The sequence below is a fragment of the Heterodontus francisci genome, unplaced genomic scaffold, assembly GCF_036365525.1.
Source record: "Heterodontus francisci isolate sHetFra1 unplaced genomic scaffold, sHetFra1.hap1 HAP1_SCAFFOLD_304, whole genome shotgun sequence".
Classification (NCBI taxonomy): Eukaryota; Metazoa; Chordata; class Chondrichthyes; order Heterodontiformes; family Heterodontidae; genus Heterodontus; species Heterodontus francisci.
In genome coordinates, this window is record NW_027141800.1 from 715,744 (window position 1) to 740,808 (window position 25,065).

Sequence of the window (25,065 nt, forward strand, 5' to 3'; positions counted from 1 at the left end):
GGAGGAAGTTGCAGACAAACTGAAGGTAGTAGAGTATGCCGGTCGTTATGGTAATAAGAAGGGTTGAAGGGTCTGGAGGAGTTACAAAGATAGGGATGGTTCTCGTGCCTGGAGGATGTTACAGTGGTAAGGATTGTGTCGGCCTGGATATGATAGAAGATTATGCGGATTATGAAGAGAACTGGGTATGGTTGATGGAGGGAAACATTTTCCTGCTGGTGGTGGATTCAAGGCCAATGGGACAGACCCGTCAATCAGGAGTGAATTTAAGAAACTGTTCTTTGCACACAGGATGGCAGGTTTGTGGAACTGTCTTCCAGAAAAATGCAATAAATGCTGGTGTTCAATTAATCATTTTAAATCTGAGCTGGATGGATATTTGATCGCCAAGGGAACTAAGTGGTATGGGGAACTGTGTTCGGATACCAGACTGTTCTGATTGCACTGAATAGCAGAACAGGCTCAAGAGGCTGAAAGGCTTCCTGGTGTTTCTATATATATAAGTATTCATCACACTAAACAGAGCAGGTTGGCTCCGGTTATTCTGTATATTGAATGATTTTCATTCATTTTTGGATGTATTTGCAGACTCACGGTAGATGTGCCTGCCATCCAGGATTATCACAATAACACCAACATCTTCATCTACCCGCTTCTAACCTTCAATTCTCCTCCACATACGGGAAATGGTTCCACTACACAACGGGGTAAATGGATACTGGTTTGTTAGTGTGCGATTGTGAGATTGCGAGTGTGTGCATGCGTGTGTGTGAGAGCAAGAGAGAAAGAGAGCACGGGTTTGAGCATGAGTGCCTGTCTGAAAGTGTACATATATGAGTGTGAATGTGTGTGTGAGTGCGTGTCTCCGAGAGTGTGTGTACAGATTGTGAATGTGTGTGTAATAGGGAGTGTATGTTTGTGTGTGAGTGTATGTTTGTGAGTGTATAGATTGTGAATATGTGTGTGAGAGATAGTTTATGTTTGTGTGTCAGTGTATGTTTCTGTGTGACGGAGTGTGTGTATGTGTGTGTATGTGAGGCTATGTTTTTGTGTGAGTGACTATGTGTATGTGAGTGTATGTTTTTGTGTGAGTGACTATGTGTATATGAGTGCATGTTTGCGTATGGATGACTGTGTGTATGTGAGTGTATGCTTATGTGTGTGTGTATGTTTTCACAAGCACTACTGTGCAAAATTATGATTTTTTTTATTCCACCAGCTGGAAACATTTTTTTTTAAATGGAACTGATAAAAAGTGACTGCTAGCAGGTAAAATTGCCACTGCAATTAGCATCACAACTCCATTGCATCAGGTGGAGACGAATTGTCTGACCAGCCCCTCCAGAAACAATGCCCTGGGAATATGGAGTGAATTAATTATCCATTCCCCATTAACAAGACATTAAAGTCAATCCCTTTGGAATTGAGTTGCAAGAGGGAATACACACTAAGCCATAATGTTGAATGAGTGGGCAATGGGCAATGAGGCCGCATGATGTGCTTGTTTAAGTGACTTTTTTCTCACTGTAGAAACCAGACAAGCAACTAGACACCAGCTAGGTAAGGCCCATGTGGGATCTCTCTCTCTCTCTCCCTCTTTCTGTCTCTCTTTCATTCTCCTTCTCTCTCAACCTGATCCAGCTTACAAGCTTCGAACCCTGCCTGCTGACAATACCCATCTCGGCCAATCATTGCTGCAGATCGGCACCCGGTGACTGAACTGTCTCTGTCGCTGTTCTCCAGGAAAATCCGAAACTTGTGGTGTGGGCGGGTCGGGGGGGAGTGGGGTGGGATACAGAGTGGAGGTGCAGTAGGGGTGATGCACAGTGAAATATGCAAGGGAAGCTGAGACAATCTGGAAGGCAGATCAGAGATAGACAGGTTAAGGCAAAAGTGAACAATGAAAGGCTGTATTGCATCTGTTCTAACGCAAGGAGTCTTACTAGCAAGGGAAATGAATTGAGGGCGTCGTTTTACAAATGGGAATTTGTTATTATTGCTATCACACCAAGATGGTGGAGGGAAGGGCAGCTCAATATTACGGGTATAGAACCTTCAGGCGTGACCGGCGAGGGTGTTAATGAGGAGGTGGTGTTGCACTGTTGATCAAGTAGTCAATCACTGCTGTAAGGAGGGATGATATCTTGGAATGTTGCTCAAATGAGGCCAAATGGATAGAAGTTCAAAACAAAAATAGGGCAATCACTTGGCTGGGAGTGCACTACAGGCTTCCAAACAGTCAGGGAGAGATAGAGGAGCAGATGTGCAGGCAAATCACAGAGAGGTTTACAAAGAATGGGGCAATAATAGTAGAGGATTTCAACTTCCTCAATATCAACTGGGATAGTCATAATGCAAAAAGATTAAAGGGGGCAGAATTCGTAAATTGCATACAGGAGAGCTTTTGGAGTCAACACGTAGAAATGCCGACAAGAGAAGGGGCGGAACTGGACCTAATCCGAGGAAATGAAGCCGGACAAGTGGTACAAGTGTCAGTGGGGGAGCATTTCTGGGATCATGACCATAACTCTGCACGATTTAAGTTATTTATGAAAAAAGACAAAGAGGGACAGAAATTAAAATTCCTGAATTGGGGGAAGGCTGATTTCAATATGATAAAACAGTATCTGGCAGAAGTACACTTGGAACAGCTACTTGTAAGAAAGTTTACATCAGACGAATGGGAGTCATTCAAAAAGGAAATAGTGATAGCTCAGGACCCACATGTTCCAATAAAGATGAAGGGTAGGACCAACTAGCCTAGGGAACCCTGGGTGCCAAGAGAGATAGAAGGTTGGATAAGGAAGAAAAAGGAGGCTTATGGCAGATTCCAAGCCTGCAAAAAGCGGAGGCCCGAGAGAAGTTTAGAGAGTGTAGGGGGTACTTATAGAAGTAATAAGAAGTGCGAAGAGTGGGCAACAACAACACTGGCGGGCAAGATAAAGGAAACTCCCAAGGCCTTTTATAAGTATATTAAGGGCAAGAGGATAAGCAGGGAAAGAGTAGGGCCCATTAGGGATCAGAGTGGCAATCTGTGTGTGGAGCTGGAGACATAGGTGGGATTTTAGGTGGTTACTTTTCCTCTGTGTTCACTATGGAGAAGGACGATGTAGGTGAAGAGATCGGGGGTCTTGGGGGGCGGCGCTTGGTGGGGGAGATATACTTGAACAAATTACCATTGAAATGGAGGAAGTATTTTCTGTTTCAGCGGGCTTAAAATTGGATAAATCCTCAGGCCCAGATGAGATGTATCCCAGGCTGTTATGTGAGGCAAGGGTGGAGATATCACGGGCTCTGAAACAAATTTGCAAGTCCTCTATTGCCACCAGAGGACTGGAGGATAGCGAATGTGAGACCATTATTAGGCCAGTGAGTCTCACATCAGTGGTTGGGAAACTATGGGAAAAAAATCTGAGGGACAGAATTAATCTCCACTTGGATAGGCAACGAGTAATCAAGGATAGCTCGCATGATTTGGTCAGGGGGATTTCGTGCCTAACGTACATGATTGAATTTTTAGAGGAGGTGACTAGATGTTTAGGTGAGGGTAAAGCAGTTGATGTTGTCTCCCTGTACTTCAGTAAGGCTTTTGATAAAGTCCCACATGGAAGATTGGGTAAGAAGGTCAGAACCAAAGTGATCCAGGGCAATTTGGCAAATTGGATCCAAAGTTGGCTTCGTGGAAGGAGGCAGAGGATGATAGTCGAGGGTTGTTCCTGCGAGTGGAAGACTGCGTCCAGTGCTGCAAGGTTGGAATCGGTGCTGGGACCCTTGCTGCTTGTAGTGTACAATAATAACTTAGATGTGGATATAGGAGGTATGATCAGTAAGTTCGCAGATGACACGAATGGTGTCGTAAATAGTGAGGAGGAAAGCTTGAGCTTACAGGATGATATAGATGGGCTGGTAAAATGGACAGAGCAGTGGCAAATGGAATTTAATCCTGAGAAGTGTGAAGTGATGCTTTTTGGGAGGACTAACAAGGCAAGTTAATATACAATGGGTAGCAGGACCCTAGGAAGTACAGAGGGTCAGAGGGACCTTGGTATACTTGTCCTTAGATCACTGAAGGCAGAAGCACAACAAGATAATGTGGTTAAGAAGGCTTATGGGATACTTGTCTTTATTAGCTGAGACATAGAATATAAGAGCAGGGAAGTTATGATGGAGCTGCATAAAAGACAAGTTTGCCCACAGCTGGAGTACAGTGTACAGTTCTGGTCACCACACTATCGGAAGGATGTGATTGTAATGGAGAGGGTGCAAAGGAGATTCACCAGGATGTTGCCTGTGCTGGAGCATTTCAACTATGAAAAGAGTCTGAAAAGACAAGTGTTATTTTTCGTACAGCACAGAAGGCTGGTGGGGGGTGGGGGGGGGGGGAGGTGGGAGGGGGAGCCTGAATAAGATATACAAAATTATGAGGGGCATTGATAGGATAGATAGGAATCAACTTTTTCCCCCTTAGCCAGGGGGCACAGATTTAAAGAAAGGGGAAGGCGTTTTAGTGGGGATTTGAGGGGGGCTGGAATCTGGAATATAATGTCTGAAGGTCTGGTAGAGGCAGCAGCCCTCACAGCACTTAAGAAATATTTAGATGAGCACTTGAAACGCCATAGCAGACAAGGCTAAGAGCCAAGTGCTGGAAAATGGAATTGGAATAAATAGGTGCTTTACACGAATGGCCTGATACTGTGTTGTATATGTCTATGGCTCTATGGCTCTATGGCACTATACTATCCACATCTGCAAGCTAGTAGCCTCAGGATTACCGAGTTCATCCGGGAAGAGCACTAAGTCTCCAAACCAGGACACTTTATATCCCAGTTTATTGCTCAAGACTCCACTTAGATCAGTCCAACCCTCCCAATTACGTGACATATTTGTCTTTGTGCGTGTGTGTGCATGTGTGTGTGTATAGGTGCGTGTTTATATGTGTTCTTGTGTGTGAGCTTCCTGGGGTATTCAGTATTTAGGAAGGATGGACAAAAAGCAAAAGGCGGTGTAGTTGCATTGCTGGTTAAAGAGGAAGTCAACGCAATATTGAAGAAAGATATTAGCTCTGACGATGAGGAATCTGTATGGGTAGAGCTGAGAAACACTAAGAGGCAAAAACACGTTAGTGGGGTTCTATATAGACCCCTGAACTGCAGTGGTGATGTTGGGAATGGCATTAAACAGGAAATTAGAGACGCATGCGATAAAAGAACATCTGTAATGATGGATGACTTTAATCTGCATATAGATTGGGCAAATCAAACTAGTCAAAACAACGAACAGGAGGAAATCTTTGATTGTATACGGGATGGCTTTCTGGACCAATATGTTGAGGAACCAACTAGAGAACAGGCCATCCTAGACTGGGTACTGTGTAATGAGAAAGGAATATTTGACAATCTAGTTGTGCGAGACCCCTTGGGGATGAACGACCATAATATGATAAAAATCTTCATCAAGATGGAGAGTGACGTAGCTGATCCCTAAAGGACATTAGTGAACCAGATGGCCTTTGACAACAATCGACAATTGCTTCATGGTCACACTAGACTAGCTTTTGAATTCCTGAATTGAATTCAAATTTCACCATCTGCTGTGGTGGGATTCTAACCCACGTCCCCAGAGCATTAGCCTGGGCCTCTGGGCTACCAGTCCAGTGACATTACCACTACGCTACCGCCTCCCCGTCACTTAAATGAATGACAGTGGAAAGGCAGTGGCAAACATTCAAAGAGCGCGTGGATGAACTGCAACAATTGTTTATCCCTGTCTGGCACAAAAGTAAAATGGGAAAGGTAGCCAATCCATGGCTTACAAGGGAAATCAGAGATGCCAAGGAAGAGGCATATAAATTCGCCAGAAAAAAACATACCTGAGGATTGGGAGAATTTTAGATTTCAGCAAAGGAGGACGAAGGGATTGATTAAGAAGGGGAAAATAGAGTACGAGAGAAAGCTTGCCGGGAACATAAAAACTGACTGTAAACATCTGTATAGGTTTGCGAAGAGAAAACGATTAGTGAGGACAAATGTAGGTCCCTTCCAGTCAGAAACAGGGGAATTTATTATGGGGTACAAAGAAATAGCTGACCAACTAAATGCCTACTTTGATTCTGTCTTCACCAAAGAGGAAGCAAATATTACACCAGAAATGTTGGGTAACACAGGGATTGGTGAGAGGGAGGAACTGAAATAAATCAGCATGAGTAGAGAAATGGTGTTGGGGAAATTGATGGGATTGAATGCCGATAAATCCCCAGCGCCTGATGGTCTGCATCCTAGAGTACTTAAGGAAGTGGCCCTAGAAATATTGGATGCATTGGTGGTCATCTTCCAGATTCTTTCGATTCTGGAACAGTTCCCACAGATTGGAGGGTAGCTAATGTAACCCCACTATTTAAAAAGGGAGGTAGAGAGAAAGCAGGGAATTATAGACAAGTCAGCCTGACGTCGGTAGTGGAGAAAATTCAAAAGTCCATTATCAAAGATTTTATAGAAGAGCAGTTGGTGAACAGTGGTCGAATCGGACAGAGTCAACATGGATTTATGAAAGGGAAATCACGCTTGACAAATCTGCTAGAATTCTTCGAGGATGCAACTAATAGAGTTGAGGAGGGGGAGCCAGTGTATGTGGTTTATTTGGACTTTCAGAAGGCTTTCAACACGGTCCCAAATAAGAGATTAACGTGAAAAATTAAAGCGCATAGGATTGGGAGGTAGTGCATTGCGATGGATAGAAAATTGGTTGGCAGACAGGAAACAAAGAGTAGGGATGAATGGGTCTTTTTCCCAAATGGCAGACAGTGACTAGTGAGGTACTGCAGGGATTGGTGCTAGGACCCCAGCTATTCAAAACATATATTAATAATTTAGATGAGGGAACTTAATGTAATACCTCCAAATTTGCCGATGACACAAAACTGGGTGGGAGGGTGATTGTGAGGAGGATGCAGAGAGGCGCCAGGGTGATTTGGACAAGTTAGGTGAGTGGACAAATGCATGACAGGTGCAGTATAATGTGGATAATTGTGAGTTTATCCACTTTGGTAGGAAAAACTGGAAGGCAGATTATTATCTGAAGGGCTCTAAACTGAGAGAGGAGATATGCAACAAGAGCTTAGGGGTTCTCGTACACTGTAGGTCGCTGAAGGTATGCAGGCAGGTCCAACAGGCGGTAAAAGAAGGGAAATGGTAAGTTGGCCTTCACAGTGAGAGGATTCGACCACAGGAGCATGGATTGCTTGCTGCAAGGGTGGCCTTGATGAGGCCACACCTGAAATATTGTGTGCAGTGTTGGTCTCCTTATCTGAGGAAGGATGTTCTTGCTATGGAGAGAATGCAGCGAAGGTTTGCCATCCTGATTCCTGGAATGGTGAGACGTATGAGGAGAGATTGAGTCGGTTAGGATTACATTGGCTGGAGTTCATAAGAATGAGGAGGGTTCTCATAGAAACCTATACAATTCTAACAGGATTTGACAAGGTAAATGCAGGAAGCGTGTTCCCGATGGTGGGGGTGTCCACAATCAGGGGTCATAGTCTAAGGATACAGGGTAAACCTTTCAGGACTGAGATGAGGAGAACTTTATTCACTGATAGATTGGTAAACCTATGGAATTCGCTACCACAGAAATCAGTTCAGTCCGAAATATTGCATGTTTTGAAGAAGGAGTTACATATAGCTCTTGGGTTTAATTGAATCAATGGTTATGGGGCGAAAGCGGGAATAGTTTACTGTGTTGGATGATCACCCATGATCATAATGAATGGCCGAGCAGGCTCGAAGGGCCGAATGGCCTACTCTTGCTCCAATTTTCTATGTCTCACGTCTCTATGTTTGATCAGGAGCTTTTAAAAGTTTCATGATGTTGATATAACCGGTCCTGGATTTTTTAATGGATGTTTTCTCAGTGATTAATGATGAGACGTCTCATGGTCTTAGTGTTGCAAGGGACCAGCACAATGTCCTCGCTCCCCGATGGCAAGGTTCAATTTAACTAGGAGTTCAATGTATTTAATGGTTATCACTGTTATAAAATATTTCTTTCCCATTCAGTGTGTCTGATGCTGCTTCAGAGGTCTGGCTACTGAACTGATTTTGCTGCTAACTCTTTCACATCTCCTTCTCTGCTTCATGGTGGAGCCTTTACCATCACTGGAGTACATTGTAAAATAGAAAACATTGATATGATGTTTTATTGGTTCACCCTCTATCAGTTGGAATCAAGAGTCTCCCATTAATCTGTAGATTATCAGATGCACTCTGATGGTGGTATTTATTAATTAAACAATCTCACATTCTAGCGGTGTACTTTATAATTCCAGGAGAAGGAATTTCAATGATTGTGAGGTTTTTATGAAGGAATCTTTTTATCCTGTTTATTCCATGCATTGCAGATGAGATGAAGAGTGTAGCTGAACAAGTGGAGACTTGAGTGTTCTGTCGACACATTAAAATTATTCACAGACGTTTCACTATTGAACAAATTGAATCTGTGAAGACAATCATTGAATGCGGGGCTGGTAAACAGAACACATGTGTAGAATGTTAGGAATAAAACGTAAGTGAAAAGTAGCATTAAGTAACAGTTTGCAGGGTGCAATTACTCCAGAGAGATCGGGAGGGCGACTGAGAAAAAGAAGGGGAAAAGAGCAGGGGGAACGAAACCGAGGGAAAGAGATAAGCAGAAGGAAAGAGAAAGAGAAAGAAGCAGCAGCGTGAATAATTCACTATCATAAAGTGTTGGAATGTCCAGAACAATTAGTGAGAGAAACTGTGAGTTGAATTTGTGTGTTGTCAGATTGCGTTAATGTTACTGTTGGACTTGATCCTCTGTGTTTATTTGTGTCAGGTCCTCACATATTTTTATAGGAAGTTCCTATTCCTTACTGATTGACTGCATAAACACAATGGAATCAAATCTTCACAGATATTAATTTATTATTTAAGTTCTCAACTTTCAAATCTCTGTGATTGCTGAAATCAGTAAAATACGAGGCTGATATCAGAAATTTCTTTCAATTTATATTTAATTGCCTGTACAAACTAAATCTATTGACGATATTGCATAACCAATGAACTGTTCGCCAACACCAATAACCACAGGGATAATTGGCTGAATGTATTAATGGAGAAGAGTTACTGGGATCCATAGACTAGATTTCCTCGAACACTCTGCTGCAGTCTCTCACTGTGAATCTCAGCCTCTTCACTCACTGTATTGAATCCTCTGTCTCCTCATCCACTGCTTCACTTTATCCACTTTCCCAAACCATCTGCTCCTGTCTCCCTTCCAGATGCAACAGGTCTTTTTCACTGTCTCACCTCCAAATCGTATTCACTGTCTCCGCCGTCAGTTGCCTTGTCCAACCTAAATAGGATCAGAGGAACATCGGAGCAGGAGGAGGCCGTTCAGCCCTTCGAGCCTCCTCTGCCGTTCTAGATCATGGCTGATACGAACACTCAAACTCAGCACTGCAATTTTCCGCCTTTTCCAATTTGGCAACAGTACTAGGCGGTTCTCTGAAGCCAGAGTAGCAAAGTGACTGCACTTCCCGCTGTCCCCAATCCCTCCCGAACAACAGTCTGGAGCCAAATTCCGATTTAATCCATTGGATTCCATCTCTGTAAAACTCCTTCTCATTTCCCCACCGGCCCTGCATCCACACTCAGTACTTTCAGTCGATCCAGTGCTAAGTTTATTGCCTTTCTGTATCAATTTCCCAATTCATTATTAATAATTGTATTTCACACAGCGAATCTGCAGCTGCTATGAAGCAATAAAAAACATTCAAGCTCTTTCACTCAGTTTGGATAAATTAGGAGAGACTGTTTTCAATAGCAGGGTGGGGGGTGGTGGGGGAGGCGCTGCGGTCAGAAAGCAGAGAACATTGTAAATTGCCCCTAGTGTAGGTGGGTGCTAGGAGAATTGAGGGAAGGTGGGGATGGGAGAGGGAAATGGGATTAATGTAGGAGTAATATAAATGGGCGGTTGATGCTCGGCATAGACGCGGTGGGCCGAAGGGCCTGTTTCGGTGCTGTATCTCTCTACGACTCTGTGACTCGATAACACAGAATAAAGGTCAATAATAACGTGAGAGCTATACGTTTCGAGAACCAGGGGACATAATCCACAGCAAGTTGTTCTGGTTTGGAATTCACTGTCAACAGATTGGTGGAAGAAGATTTAATATGTACGATCAAAAGAATTGAATTTGGACAGTGATGAACATGCGGAAAAAAAACTCAGAATCCTCCAGGAAAGCAGAGGACAGAAACAGTCAAGATGAAAAGTTATACAAGTGACACCTATTACAGCAACAAAATCGTTTCCAGATTTTTGAGTTAATTATTGCTGAACTTTATAAAAACTGGAGTTGAAAAGTGAAAGAGCTTCCATACAATTTGTGGTCAGTGGTCGATTTCCAACTTTGTAAACCTTTGTAACTTTAAACTGGCAAATGTAAAGAAAATTATTTTGAATAATTCCAAGCTAATGCATAAATGCAGCAACATCAAATAAAATACAAATAATCATTTGCAGATACAACTGTAAATATGAATCCGAATTGTTGTGTGAAATGTCACCAGGTGGAGAAGTTCTCTTGGCTGCATCATTTACCTGGTTCTAGTTTGAAGGATTGTCAGCCAGTGGAACTGAGATTCCTAATAAAAACTGTCTGTTCCTTAAACTGCAGGAAACCGGCCTCTGCAGCAACAAGTATTTGCCAGAATTTCAAGTTAGTTATAGTTGCAGTTTCTCTAAACTGGAGGCGGCTAGTGAAAGACATTTAATACAATTTGTGATAAATGGCCATTTTCTACAAAATGTCCCTCCAGGTTTTATATTGCAGCAGCGTTTTTTATGTCTACCTTCAGTTATTACTGAGGTTTTGCGGGATCGCGAAAGATACACACAAACAGACAGTGTCCTGGGTTGTACCATTTATGCCATTGGCTGAAATATCCTTCCCCTATTTCCTGTTTACAGAGAGAGCGAGGGGGGAGGGGGGGGGAGAGATTAAGACGAGGGAGGGAGAAAGAAAGTGAGGGACATTAAAGATTTAAAACTCACTATCCCACGCAGTCTTTGCTCTATCGTTGGACTCTCAACCCTTCCCGCCATCAGTCCAGAGAAAAGAACTCATAGAAACAGCTGCAGAGAAGCAGAGAGAGAGAGAGAGAGGGAAGAAGAGACAGCCAGAGAGCCAACTTGGACTGTCCCATATTTGGGAGGAAGTGCCCAAGTGGAGGAGGCTGAGAGCTGTTGGATAAGCCATACTTTGGGAGGACTTGGTGTTTCAGTGATAGGTTCTGGGATATATGAGGACAACGTCAGGCCCCATTCTATTTTTTTTTCATGTGGTGTCCGAAGGTGCGTTTCTGTATCCCAGTCTCTGTATCTCTGTACCCAGGTGAATTGGAGCTAACTAAAGTGTGTGTGTGTGTGTGTGTGTGTGTGTGTGTGTGTGTGTGTGTGTGTGTGTGTGTGTGTGTGTGTGTGTGTGTGATTCCAGCGTGAATTACCCTCTCTATCTCTGTCTTACTCGTACCTTTTAACTAAATTCCCACCCTATGGCCACCCTGGCCCATAGTCTTGCCACCATGGACGAGCTGATGGTGGGAAGGGTTGAGAGTCCAACGATGGTGCAAAGACTGCGTGGGATGGTAATTATTAAATCTTTAATGTCCCTCACTTTCTTTCTCCCTTCCGTGTCTCAATCTCTCTCTTTCATCTCTCTCTTTGTGTGTCTGTTTCTACCACTGTGTGTGTCTCTCTCACTGTCTCAGTCTCTCCCTCTCTCCCTTTCAGGCTTTTCAATCTCTCTCTCTCTCTCTCTCTCTTTCTCTCTCTCTCTCTCTCTCTCTCTCTCTCTCTCTCTCTCTCTCTCTCTCTCTCTCTCTCTCTCTCTCTTTCTCTCTCTCTCTCGCTCTCTCTCTCTCTCTCTCTCTCTCTCTCTCTCTCATTTTCTTTCTCTCCCTCTTTGTGTGTCTCTCTCTTTCACTTTATTTCTGTCACACACTCCCAGGCTTCCTTTTCTCTCTCTTTCTCTGGCTCTCTCTTTCTTTCTCTGGCTTTCCCTTTATCTGTCTCTTTCTCTCTCACTCTCAGTCTCACTCTCTCTCGCAGGCTTTCTTTTCTCTCTGGTTGGTTCTTTCGCTCTTCCTTTCTCCGCGTTTCTTTACTTCTCTCTCACACTCTCAGGCTCTCTGTCTCCCATTCTCAGGCTTTTCATTGTCTCTCTTTCTCTCTCGCTCTCTCACTCTCAGTCTCTCTCTCAGTTTCTCCCACTCTCCCTCTTTGCCTCTTTTTCTTTTCTCTTTCCCAGGAATTTTATCTCGCTCCAGCTCGCTCTTTCTCTGACTTGCTGTTTCTCTGGATTCCCCACCCCCCCCCCCCCCCCTCTTCTTTGCCTCTTTCGCTTCTCTGGGTTCCTGTCTCTTTATTTCGCCCTCTAACTCTTTCACTCTCTTCTCGGCTTTGTTTTCGAGTCCTTTTCTCTGTTTCTTAGTATTTCTTTCTTTCTCTGCTTTTTTGCCCCCTCTTGTTCGCATTATTTTTTCTTTTTTTTTTAGAATTAGAATTAGAATATTACAGCGCAGTACAGTCCCTTCGGCCCTCGATGTTGCGCCGATCATCTGACCTACACTATTCCATTTTCATCCATATGTCTATCCAATGACCACTTAAATGCCCTTAAAGTTGGCGAGTCTACTACTGTTGCAGGCAGGGCGTTCCACGCCCCTACTACTCTCTGCGTAAAGAAACTACCTCTGACATCTGTCCTATATCTTTCACCCCTCAACTTAAAGCTATGTCCCCTCGTGTTTGCCATCCTCATCCGAGGAAAAAGACTCTCACTATCCATCCTATCTAACCCTCTGATTATCTTGTATGTCTCTATTAAGTCACCTCTCCTCCTCCTTCTCTCTAACGAAAACAACCCCAAGTCTCTCAGCCTTTCCTCGTAAGACCTTCCTTCCATACCAGGCAACATCCTAGTAAATCTCCTCTGCACCCTTTCCAAAGCTTCCACATCCTTCCTATAATGCGGTGACCAGAACTGCACGCAATACTCCAGGTGCGGCCTCACCAGAGTTTTGTATAGCTGCATCATGACCCCGTGGCTCTGAAACTCGATCCTCATACTAATAAAGGCTAACACACCATATGCCTTCTTAACAGCCCTATTAACCTGGGTAGCAACTTTCAGGGATTTATGGACCTGGATACCAAGATCTCTCTGCTCATCTACACTACCAAGAATCTTCCCATTAGCCCAGTACTCTGCATTGCTGTTACTCCTTCCAAAGTGAATCACCTCACACTTCTCCGCATTAAACTCCATTTGCCATCTCTCAGCCCAGCTCTGCAGCCTATCTATGTCCCTCTGTACCCTACAACACCCTTCGACACTATCCACAACTCCACCGACCTTCGTGTCATCCGCAAATTTACTAACCCACCCTTCTACACCCTCATCCAGGTCGTTTATAAAAATGACAAACAGCAGTGGCCCCAAAACAGAACCTTGCGGTACACCACTAGTAACTAAACTCCAGGATGAACATTTGCCATCAACCACCACCCTCTGTCTTCTTTCAGCTAGCCAATTTCTGATCCAAAGCTCTAAATCACCTTCAACCCCATACTTCCGTATTTTCTGCAATAGCCTACCGTGGGGAACCTTATCAAACGCCTTACTGAAATCCATATACACCACATCCACGGCTTTACCCTCATCCACCTGTTTGGTCACCTTCTCGAAAAACTCAATAAGGTTTGTGAGGCACGACCTACCTTTCACAAAACCGTGCTGACTATCGCAAATGAACTTATTCTTTTCAAGATGATTATAAATCCTGTCTCTTATAACCTTTTCCAACATTTTACCCACAACCGAAGTAAGGCTCACAGGTCTATAATTACCAGGGCTGTCTCTACTCCCCTTCTTGAACAAGGGGACAACATTTGCTATCCTCCAGTCCTCCGGCACTACTCCTGTCGACAATGACGACTTAAAGATCAACAACAACGGCTCTGCAATCTCCTCCCTGGCTTCCCAGAGAATCCTAGGATAAATCCCATCTGGCCCAGGGGACTTATCTATTTTCACTCTTTCCAAAATTGCTAACACCTCCTCCTTGTGAACCTCAATCCCATCTAGCCTAGTAGTCTGTATCTCAGTATTCTCCTCGACAACATTTTCTTTCTCTACTGTAAATACTGACGAAAAATATTCATTTAACGCTTCCCCTATCTCCTCTGATTCCGCACACAACTTTCCACTACTATCCTTGATTGGCCCTGTTCTAACTCTTATCATTCGTTTATTCCTGATATACCTATAGAAAGCCTTAGGGTTTTCTTTGATCCTATCCGCCAATGACTTCTCGTGTCCTCTCCTTGCTCTTCTTAGCCCTCCCTTTAGAAATTTCCTGGCTAGCTTGTAACTCTCAAGCGCCCTAACTGAGCCTTCACGTCTCATCCTAACATAAGCCGCCCTCTTCCTCTTGAGAAGCGCTTCAACTTCTTGAGTAAACCACGGCTCCCTCGCTCGACAACTTCCTCCCTGCCTGACAGGTACATACTTATCAAGGACACGCATTAGCTGCTCCTTGAATAAGCTCCACATTTCGTTTGTGCCCATCCCCTGCAGTTTCCTTCCCCATCCTACACATCCTAAATCTTGCCTAATCGCGTCATAATTTCCTTTCCCCCAGCTATAACTCTTGCCCTGCGGTATATACCTGTCCCTGCCCATCGCTAAGGTAAACCTAACCGAATTGTGATCACTATCGCCAAAGTGCTCACCTACATCTAAATCGAACACCTGGCCGGGTTCATTACCCAGTACCAAATCCAATGTGGCATCGCCCCTGGTTGGCCTGTCCACATACTGTGTCAGAAAACCCTCCTGCACACACTGGACAAAAACAGACCCATCTAAAGTACTCGAACTATAGTATTTCCAGTCAATATTTGGAAAGTTAAAGTCCCCCATAACCACTACCCTGTTACTCTCGCTCCTGTCGAGAATCATCTTCGCTATCCTTTCCTCTACATCTCTGGAACTATTTGGAGGTCTATAGAAAACTCCCAACAGGGTGACCTCTCCTCTCCTGTTTCTAACCTCGGCCCATACTACCTCAGTAGATGAGTCCTCAAACGTCCTTTCTGCCGCTGTAATACTTTCCTTGATTAACAATGCCACACCGCCCCCCCCCCCTCTTTTACCCTCTTCTCTGTTCTTTCTGAAACATCTAAATCCCGGAACCTGCAACATCCATTCCTGCCCCTGCTCTACCCATGTCTCTGAAATGGCCACAACATCAGGATCCCAGGTACCAACCCATGCTGCAAGCTCACCCACCTTATTCCGGATGCTCCTGGCTCCTGGCTCCTTTCTTAGGCTCTTTCTCTCTTTCTTTTGCTTTTTCACTCTCTCTCTCTCTCTCTGACTTTCTCTTTTCCTCACTCTCTGTGGCTTCCTTTCTGGCTCTTTGTCTGTCCCAATGACTTTCTCTTTGACTGTTTCTGTGACTCCCTTTCTCTTTCTCTCTCTCGCTCTCTGGCTGTCTCGTCCACCCTCTCTTTCTGCTCTTCTCTGCAGCTGTTTCTCTGAGTTCTTTTCCCTGACGTTCTCTTTCTCTCTGGCTCTTTCTGTACCGCTCTTTTGCTCGATCTCTTACTCTGTGACCTTTCCAGTTTTTCCAGATTTCTTCACCCATCCCCCCCCCCCACCCCCCGGAATATGTGCGTGACTGGATTCAGAGGGTTCAGTTTTTATTTCAGATTTCCAGCATTCGCAGTAATAAACAGAGAAAGAAATAGTAGTAGATTTCTGCAGGATAGAGGAAATCTGCTGAAATGGTCAGACACTTGGCAGGTTAACCTAAGTGCTGAGAAATGCAAAATCATGCATTTTGGAAGGAAGGCTGAGGAGAAGCGATATAAACTAAATAGTGCAATGTTAAAATGGGCGCATTGACAGAGAGATCTGGGATTTCATTTGTGTCACTTTTTATATCTTAAAGATTTAATACGGGCTTAAAATCTTTCAGTTGAACAAAGAACAAAGAAAATTACAGCACAGGAACAGGCCCTTCGGCCCTCCAAGCCTGCGCAGATCCAGATCCTCTATCTAAACATGTCGCCTATTTTCTAAGGGTCTGTATCTCTTTGCTTCCTGCCCATTCATGTATCTGCCTTGATATATCTTAAAAGACGCTATCGTGCCCACGTCTACCACCTCCGGTGGCTTCGTGTTCCAGGCACCCACCACCCTCTGCATAAAGAACTTTCCACGCATATCCCCCCTAAACATTTCCCCTCTCACTTTGAACTCGTGACCCCTAGTAATTGAATCCCCCACTCTGGGAAAAAGCTTCTTGCTATCCACCCTGTCCATACCTCTCATGATTTTGTACACCTCAATCAGGTCCCCCCTCAACATCCGTCTTTCTAATGAAAATAATCCTAATCCACTCAACATCTCTTCATAGCTAGCGCCCTCCATACCAGGCAACATCCTGGTTGACCTCCTCTGCACCCTCTCCAAAGCATCTACATTATTTTGGTAATGTGGCGACCGGAACTGCACGCAGTAGTCCAAATGTGGCCGAACCAAAGTCTTATACAACCTTAACATGACCTGCCAACCCATGTACTCAATACCCCGTCCGATGAAGGAAAGCATGCCGGATGCCTTCTTGACCACTCTATTGACCTGCGTTGCCACCTTCAGGGAACAATGGACCTGAACACCCAAATCTCTCTGGACATCAATTTTCCCCAGGACATTTCCATTTACTGGATAGTTCACTCTTGAATTGGATCTTCCAAAATGCATCACCTCGCATTTGCCCTGATTGAACGCCATCTGCCATTTCTCTGCCCAGCTCTCCAATCTATCTATATTCTGCTGTATTCTCTGACAGTCCCCTTCACTATCTGCTACTCCACCAATCTTAGTGTCGTCTGCAAACTTGCTAATCAGACCACCTATACATTCCTCCAAATCATTTATGTATATCACAAACAATAGTGGTTCCAGCACGGATCCCTGTGGAACACCACTGGTCACCCGTCTCCGTTTTGAGAAACTCCCTTCCACTGCTACTCTCTGTCTACTGTTGCCCAGACAGTTCTTTATCCATCCAGCTAGTACACCCTGGACCCCATGCGACTTCACTTTCTCCATCAGCCTCCCACGGGGAACCTTATCAAACGCCTTACTGAAGTCCATGTATATGACATCTACAGCCCTTCCCTCATCAATCAACTTCATCACTTCCTCAAAGATTTCTATTACTTTGGTAAGACATGACCTTCCCTGCACAAAATCATGTTGCCATTCACTGATAAGCCCATTTTCTTCCAAATGGGAATAGATCCTATCACTCAGTATCTTCCCCAGCAGCTTCCCTACCACTGACGTCAGGCTCAGCGGTCTATAATTATCTGGATTATCCCTGCTACCCTTCTTAAACAAGGGGACAACATTAGCAATTCTCCTGTCCTCCGGGACCTCACCCGTGTTTAAGGATGCTTCGAAGATATCTGTTAAGGCCCCAGCTATTTCCTCTCTCGCTTCCCTCAGTAACCTGGGATAGATCCCATCCGGACCTGGGGACTTGTCCACCTTAATGCCTTTTAGAATACCCAACACTTCCTCCCTCCTTATGCCGACTTGACCTAGAGTAATCAAACATCTGTCCCTAACCTCAACATCCGTCATGTCGCTCGCCTCGGTGAATACCAATGCAAAGTACTCGTTTAGAATCTCACCCATTTTCTCTGACTCCACGCATAACTATCCTCCTTTGTCCTTGAGTGGGCCAGTCCTTTCTCTAGTTACCCTCTTGCTCCTTATATATGAATAAAAGGCTTTGGGATTTTCCTTAACCCTGTTTGCTAACGATATTTCATGACCCCTTTTAGCCCTCTTAATTCCTCGTTTCAGATTGGTCCTACATTCCCGATATTCTTCCAAAGCTTCGTCTTTCTTCAGCCTCCTGGACCTTATGTATGCTTCTTTTTTCCTCTTAGCTAGTCTCACAATTTCACCTGTTATCCATGGTTCCCTAATCTTGCCATTTCTATCGCTCATTTTCACAGGAACATGTCTCTCCTGCACGCTAATCAACCTCTCTTTAAAAGACTGCCACATATCAAATGTGGATTTACCTTCAAACAGCTGTGCCCAATCTACATTCCCCAGCTCCTGCGGAATTTTGGTATAGTTGGCCTTCCCCCAATTTAGCACTCTTCCTTTAGGACCACTCTCGTCTTTGTCCATGAGTATTCCTAAATTTACGGAATTGTGATCACTATTCCCGAAGTAGTCCCCTACTGAAACTTCAACCACCTGGCCGGGCTCATTCCCCAACACCAGGTCCAGTATAGCCCCTTCCCGAGTTGGACTATTTACATACTGCTCTAGAAAACCCTCCTGGATGCTCCTTCCAAATTCTGCTCCATCTAGACCTTTAACACTTAGTGAATCCCAGTCAATGTTGGGAAAATTAAAATCTCCTATCACCACCAGCCTGTTGCTCCTACATCTTTCCATAATCTGTTTACATATTTGTCCCTCTATCTCACGCTCGCTGTTGGGAGGCCTGTAGTCCAGCCCCAACATTGTTACCGCACCCTTCCTATTTCTGAGTTCTGCCCATATTGCCCCACTGCTCGAGTCCTCCATAGTGCCCTCCTTCAGCACAGCTGTGATATCCTCTTTGACCAGTAATGCAACTCCTCCACCCCTTTTACCTCCCTCTCTATCCCGCCTGAAGCATCGATATCCTGGGATATTTAGTTGCCAATCATGCCCTTCCCTCAACCAAGTCTCAGTAATAGCAATAACATCATACTCCCAGGTACTAATCCAAGACCTAAGTTATTCTGCCTTACATACTACACTTCTTGCATGAAAACAAATGCACCTCAGACCACCAGTCCCTTTGCGTTCATCATCTGCTCCCTGCCTACTCTTTCCCTTCGTCACGCTGACTTCATTATCTCGTTCCTTACAATCTTTAGTTACTACCTCCTTACTGTCCACTGACCTCCTCATTTGGCTCCCATCCCCCTGCCACATTAGTTTAAACCCTCCCCAACAGTGTTAGCTAAAGCCCCCCTAAGGACATTGGTTCCAGTCCAGCCCAGGTGTAGACAGTCCAATTGGTAATAGTCCCACCTGCCCCAGAACCGGTCTCAATGTCCCAAAAATCTGAACCCCTCCCTCCTGCACCATCTCTCAAGCCACGCATTCATCCTGACTATTCTTTCATTTTTACTCTGACTATCACGTGGCACTGGTGGCAATCCTGAGATTACTCCCTCTGAGGTCCTACTTTTTAACTTGGCTCCTAACTCCCTACATTCAGCTTGTCGGACCTCATCCCGTTTTTTGCTTACATCATTGGTGCCTATGTGCACAACGACAACTGGCTGTTCACCCTCCCCCTTCAGAATGTTCTGCAGCCGATCTGAGACATCCCTGACCCATGCACCTGGGAGACAACATACCATTCTGGAGTCTCGTTTTCGACCACAGAACCGCCTATCTACTCCCCTTACAATCGAATCCCCTATGACTACAGCCCTTCCACTCTTTTGCCCGCCCTTCCGAACAGCAGAGCCAGCCACGGTGCCATGAACCTGGCTACTGCTGCCTTCCCCTGGTGATCCATCTCCCTCAACAGTATCCAAAACGGTATACCTGTTTTAGAGGGAGATGACCGCAGGGGACACCTGCGATGTCTTCCTGCTCTTTCTCTGCCTTTTGGTCACCCATTCCCTTTCTCCCTCAGCAATCCTAATCTGCGGTGTGACCAATTCACTAAACGTGCTATCCACGACCTCCTCAGCATCGCGGATGCTCCAAAGTGAGTCCATCCGCAGATCCAGAGCCGTCATGCGGTCTAACAAGAGCTACAGCTGGACACACTTCCTGCACGTGAAGGAGTCAGGGACATCAGCCGTGCCCCTGAGCACCCACATTGAGCCACAGGAGCATAACACGGGTCTGAAATCTCCTGCCATTTTTAATCTTAAGCTTAACTTAGATAAAAGAAAAAGGAACGAAAAGTGTTTACTAATCACACGGCAAAAAAATATATAGAAAAAACCTTACCTTATCTACACACCACAGAGTCCTTTTTTTTTGGTTAGAGGAGGAGTGCGGGTAGGAGACACTGCAGGTGTAGTGTCTCGGGTTCAGAAACGACCCACATATATAGGCTTTTACTTACCCAGAAGCCCCCTGGTCCGCCGAAAACAAAAGGAAATTAGGTTTCAGTTGAAACTTACCTTCCCAGCCGATCACTCGCTCGCAGTCTCTGCTCCCGAATAAGCTGCTGCAATGAAAGGTAAGTTATTTTAAACGGCCCAAATACATAGGCTTCGTACTTACCCAGAAGCCCCCTGGTCCGCCGAAAACAAAAGGAAATTATGTTTCAGTTGAAACTGACCTTCCCAGCTGATCACTGGTTCGCACTCTCTGCTCCCGAATAAGCTGATGCAATGAAAGGTAAGTTATTTTAAACGTAAGTTGAATCTCGCTTCACCCAGATAAGTGTTCGCAAATGGGTTGGGAAAAGTGACAAAAGCTGTTTCTATTCAGATATTCCTGCACAGTGGAAGTGTGAGCCATCTTTGCAGATACAGGAATAGGGATGTCTGAATGGACCTGCAGGTTTTGGTTGATGCAATAAGGTGAGAATTTGATTTGTGTCCCTTGCAGATGCACAGAATAAAAGGTATTTACAGAAAACCACATGAAGGAGTTTACCAATGTCTGACAAACTTCAAAGATTTCAGACAAATGGAAGAAGAGGAGAAGGGAACAATGTACAAAACCGACAGACATGCAACAGCAGTAGGAACATTAATCACTCTAAAGGTTTTTTAATCTGAAGGCCTCAACTCATGATTGATAAAGCAGGAGTTCAAATCCCACACTGGGCTGCTGTAAATTGGAATTCTGTTTTTGTTTAAAAAACACATATATCTGGAGTTATAAAACTTCTAGGATGGAATTATTCACTCCTGTCTACGATTGCAAAGCCCGTGTGTGTCTCAATTTCGCGGTATTTCTTAACGATTTAAGATGTTGGGGTAGAATACCACATACCCATGTTATAAATGACACAAAATGAGGCAGCACTGTGTGCAGTGTAACTAAAAGCACAAAACTGCAAAGAGATATTAATGTCTTAAGTGAATGGGCAAAACTGTGATAGATAGATTTCAATGTCAGCAAAAAAAGACTAGAACAGAGTACTTAACAAATGGTGAAAAGCTAGAAACACTGGAGGTCCAAGGAGACGTGAGAGGTCCATATCCATTTGAGTGCAGCGCAGATATACCAGAAAGATAACTGGACTCCAAGGGTTAAATTACGAGGTGATAGTACACAGGGATGCATTGCATGGAATTTAGGAGGATCAAAGTGATTTGTTCAACGTTGCTGAGATATTAAGGGGAACTGATGGGTGGATTGGGAGAAACTATTTCAGCAGTTTGGGAAAATAGTAACAGGAGCAGGCTATTCAGCCCATCGTGCCTTCTCTGCCATTCAATACTATCAATACCTTTTCCCACACCATCTTCAGATCCATTTTTCCATTGGTATTTAGAAATCTGTCAATCTCTGCTTTAGATTTTTTAGATTTTTAGATTTAGATATACAGCACTGAAACAGGCCCTTCGGCCCACCGGGTCTGTGCCGTCCATTAACCACCCATGTATACTAATTCTACACTAATCCCATATTTCTACCACATCATCACCTGTCCCTATATTCCCCTACCACCTACCTATACTAGGGGCAATTTATAATGGCCAATTTACCGATCAACCTGCAAGTCTTTTGGCTGTGGGAGGAAACCGGAGCACCCGGAGGAAGCCCACGCAGACACAGGGAGAACTTGCAAACTCCACACAGGCAGGACCCAGAATTGAACCCGGGTCGCTGGAGCTGTGAGGCTGCGGTGCTAACCACTGAGCCACTGTGCCACTAAGCGTACTCAATGACTGTGTTTCCACAGCCCTCTGGAGTACAGAATTCCAAAGATTCACAACCCTCTGAGCAAATAAATGTATCCGCATCTCTGTCCTAAGTGGCTTCCCCCTTATTTTGAAATTGTGTCCCTCGGTTCTAGACTCCTTAACCAGGGGAAACATCTTACCTGCATCTATCCTGTCGATCCCTTTAAATATTTTGTAGGTTTGACGAAGATCACCTCGCGTTCTTCTAAATTCCAATGAATCTCAGCCCAACCAGTTCAACTATTTCTCATAAGACAACCCCTTCATCCCATGAATCAGCCTAGTGAACCTTCTCTGACCTGATGCCAGTGCATTCAGGCCTGAGCATTTGTCCACTTTCAAAAGTGCCAAATACCTTAATATTTACCCTTTCACTCTGTTTAGCCCATCCAATATTTCACACTGTTCATATTTAACTACAATGTTTAACTACATCGTTCCCCCTCTTTTATGAAGACAAACACAAAGGTTTCATGAAGAACCATGCCCACATCTCCCACCTCCACACATTCCCTTGTTGGTCCTTAATACTCTATCCTTAGTTATCCTTTAGCTCTTCATGCATTTGTAAAGCAAAATTGCTTTTTCCTTGCTTTTACTTGGTAATATTATATTCTGACTATCTCTTAGCTTTCCTAATTTCCTTTTTACTTTCAACCTTGAACTTTCTTCACTCCTCTCGTCTTTCTGTAGCATTGAGCTCCCGCTATCTGACATAAACTTCCTTTTTGTGCCTTATCCCATCCGGTTTGATCCTTGATATCGTTGATCATATAGTTAGTTACAGCAATTCAGTAAGGATTTAACAAGTATTTATTTACTTAAAATTAATTTATTAATTAGTGCTATAAATGTCAGTTAGAGGGGTGAAGTGCTTCACCTGTGAGATGTGGGATGTCCGTGACGCTTGCAGCGTTCCGGACGACGACATCTGCAGGAAGTGTACACAGTTGCAGCTTCTCACAGACCGCATGGATCGTTTGGAGCGGCGACTGGGTGCACTTAGGAACATGCAGGTGGCAGAAAGCATCACAGACAGCAGTTTTAGAGAAGTGGGCGGCACAGTGGCGCAGTGGTTAGCACCGCAGCCTCATAGCTCCAGCGACCCGGGTTCAGTTCTGGGTACTGCCTGTGCGGAATTTGCAAGTTTTCTCTGTGTTTGCGTGGGTTTCCGCCGGGTGCTTTGGTTTCCTCCCACCTCCTAAAGACTTGCAGGTTGATAGATAAATTGGCCATTGTTAACTGCCCCTAGTGTAGGTAGGTGGTAGGAGAATGATGGGGATGTGGCAGAGAATATGGGATTATTGTAGGATTAGTATGAATGGGTGGTTGTTGGTCGGCACAGACTCGGTGTTTCAGTGCTGTATCTTTAAATTAAATTAAAAATAAAGTGGTTACACCCAAGGTGCAGGCAGATAGATGGGTGACCGCTAGAAGGGGCAGGTCGTCAGTGCAGGGATCCCCTGTGGCTATCCCCCTCTCTAACAAGTATACAGTTCTGGATACTGTTGGGTGGGGGGGATGGCCCATCAGGGGAAAACAGCAGCAGCCAGTGTAGTGGCACCACGGCTGGCACTGTAGTTAAGCAGTGAGGGACAAAGCGCAGAAGAGCAATAGTTATAGGGGACTCTATAGTCAGGGGCACAGATAGGCGCTCCTTTGGACGTGAAAGAGACTCCAGGATGGTATGTTGCCTCCCTGGTGCCAGGGTCAAGGATGTCTCTGAACGAACAGGGGACATTCTGTAGGGGGAGGGTGCACAACCAGACGTTGTGGTACACATCGGTACCAACGACATAGGCAGGAAGAAAAACGAGGTCCTGCTGGAGGAGTTTAAGGAGTTAGGTAGAAACTTAAAAGACAGGACCTCTAGGGTTGTAATCTCGGGATTACACCCTGTGCCACGTGCCAGTGAGGCGAGAAATAGGAAGATGGTGCAGCTAAACATGTGGCTGAACAGCAGGTGTAGAAGGGATTGTTTCAGATATCTGGACCATTGGGATCTCTTCAGGGACAGATGGGACCTGTATGAAGAAGGACGGGTTGCATCTAAACTGGAGGGGCACAGATATCCTGGCTGCGAAGTTTGCTGGCGTCACTGGGGAGGGTTTAAACTAGTGTGGCAGGGTGGTGGGAACCAGAGCAGAAGGACAGCAAGTGAAATAAATGAGGGGGAACTAGTCAATAAGGCCAGTAAGACTAAGAGGAAGAGCAGAAAGGGAGATGTTGCGGAGAACAGCAGGACTGGTGGTCTGAAATGCATTTGTTTCAATGCGAGAAGTATCACAGGTCAGGCAGATGAATCTCGAGCTTGGATTAGTACTTGGAACTATGATGTCTTTGCTAATACAGAGACTTGGTTGAGGGAAGGACAGGATTGGCAGCTACATGTTCCAGGATTTGTCAGCTTCAGGCGGAATGGAGGGGGATGCAAAAGGCTTGGGGGAGTTGCATTACTGGTTAAGGAGAATAGCACAGCTGTACTGCGGGAGGACACCTCAGAGCGGTCATGCAGCGAGGCAATATGGGTGGAGTTCAGGAATAGGAAGGGTGCAGTCACAATGTTGGGGGTTTTCTACAGGCCTCCCAACAGCCAGCGGCAGGTAGAGGAGCAGATATGTCGACAGATTTTGGAAAGATGTAAAGGTAACAGGGTTGTAGTGGTGGGTGATCTCAACTTCCCCTATATTGACTGGGACTCACTTAGTGCTCGGGGCTTGGATGGGGCAGAATTTGTAAGGAACATCCAGGAGGGCTTCTTGAAACAATATGCCGATAATCCAACTAGGGATGGGGCCATACTGGACCTGGTATTGGGGAATCAAACCGGCCAATGGGTCAAAGTTTCAGTAGTGGAGCATTTCGGGAACAGTAACCATAATTCCATAAGTTTTAAGGTACTGGTGGATAAGGATAAGAGTAGCCCTCGGGTGAAGGTGCTTAATTGGGGGAAGGCTAATTATAACAATACTTGGCAGGAACAGAAGAATTTAGATTGGGGGCGGCTGTTTG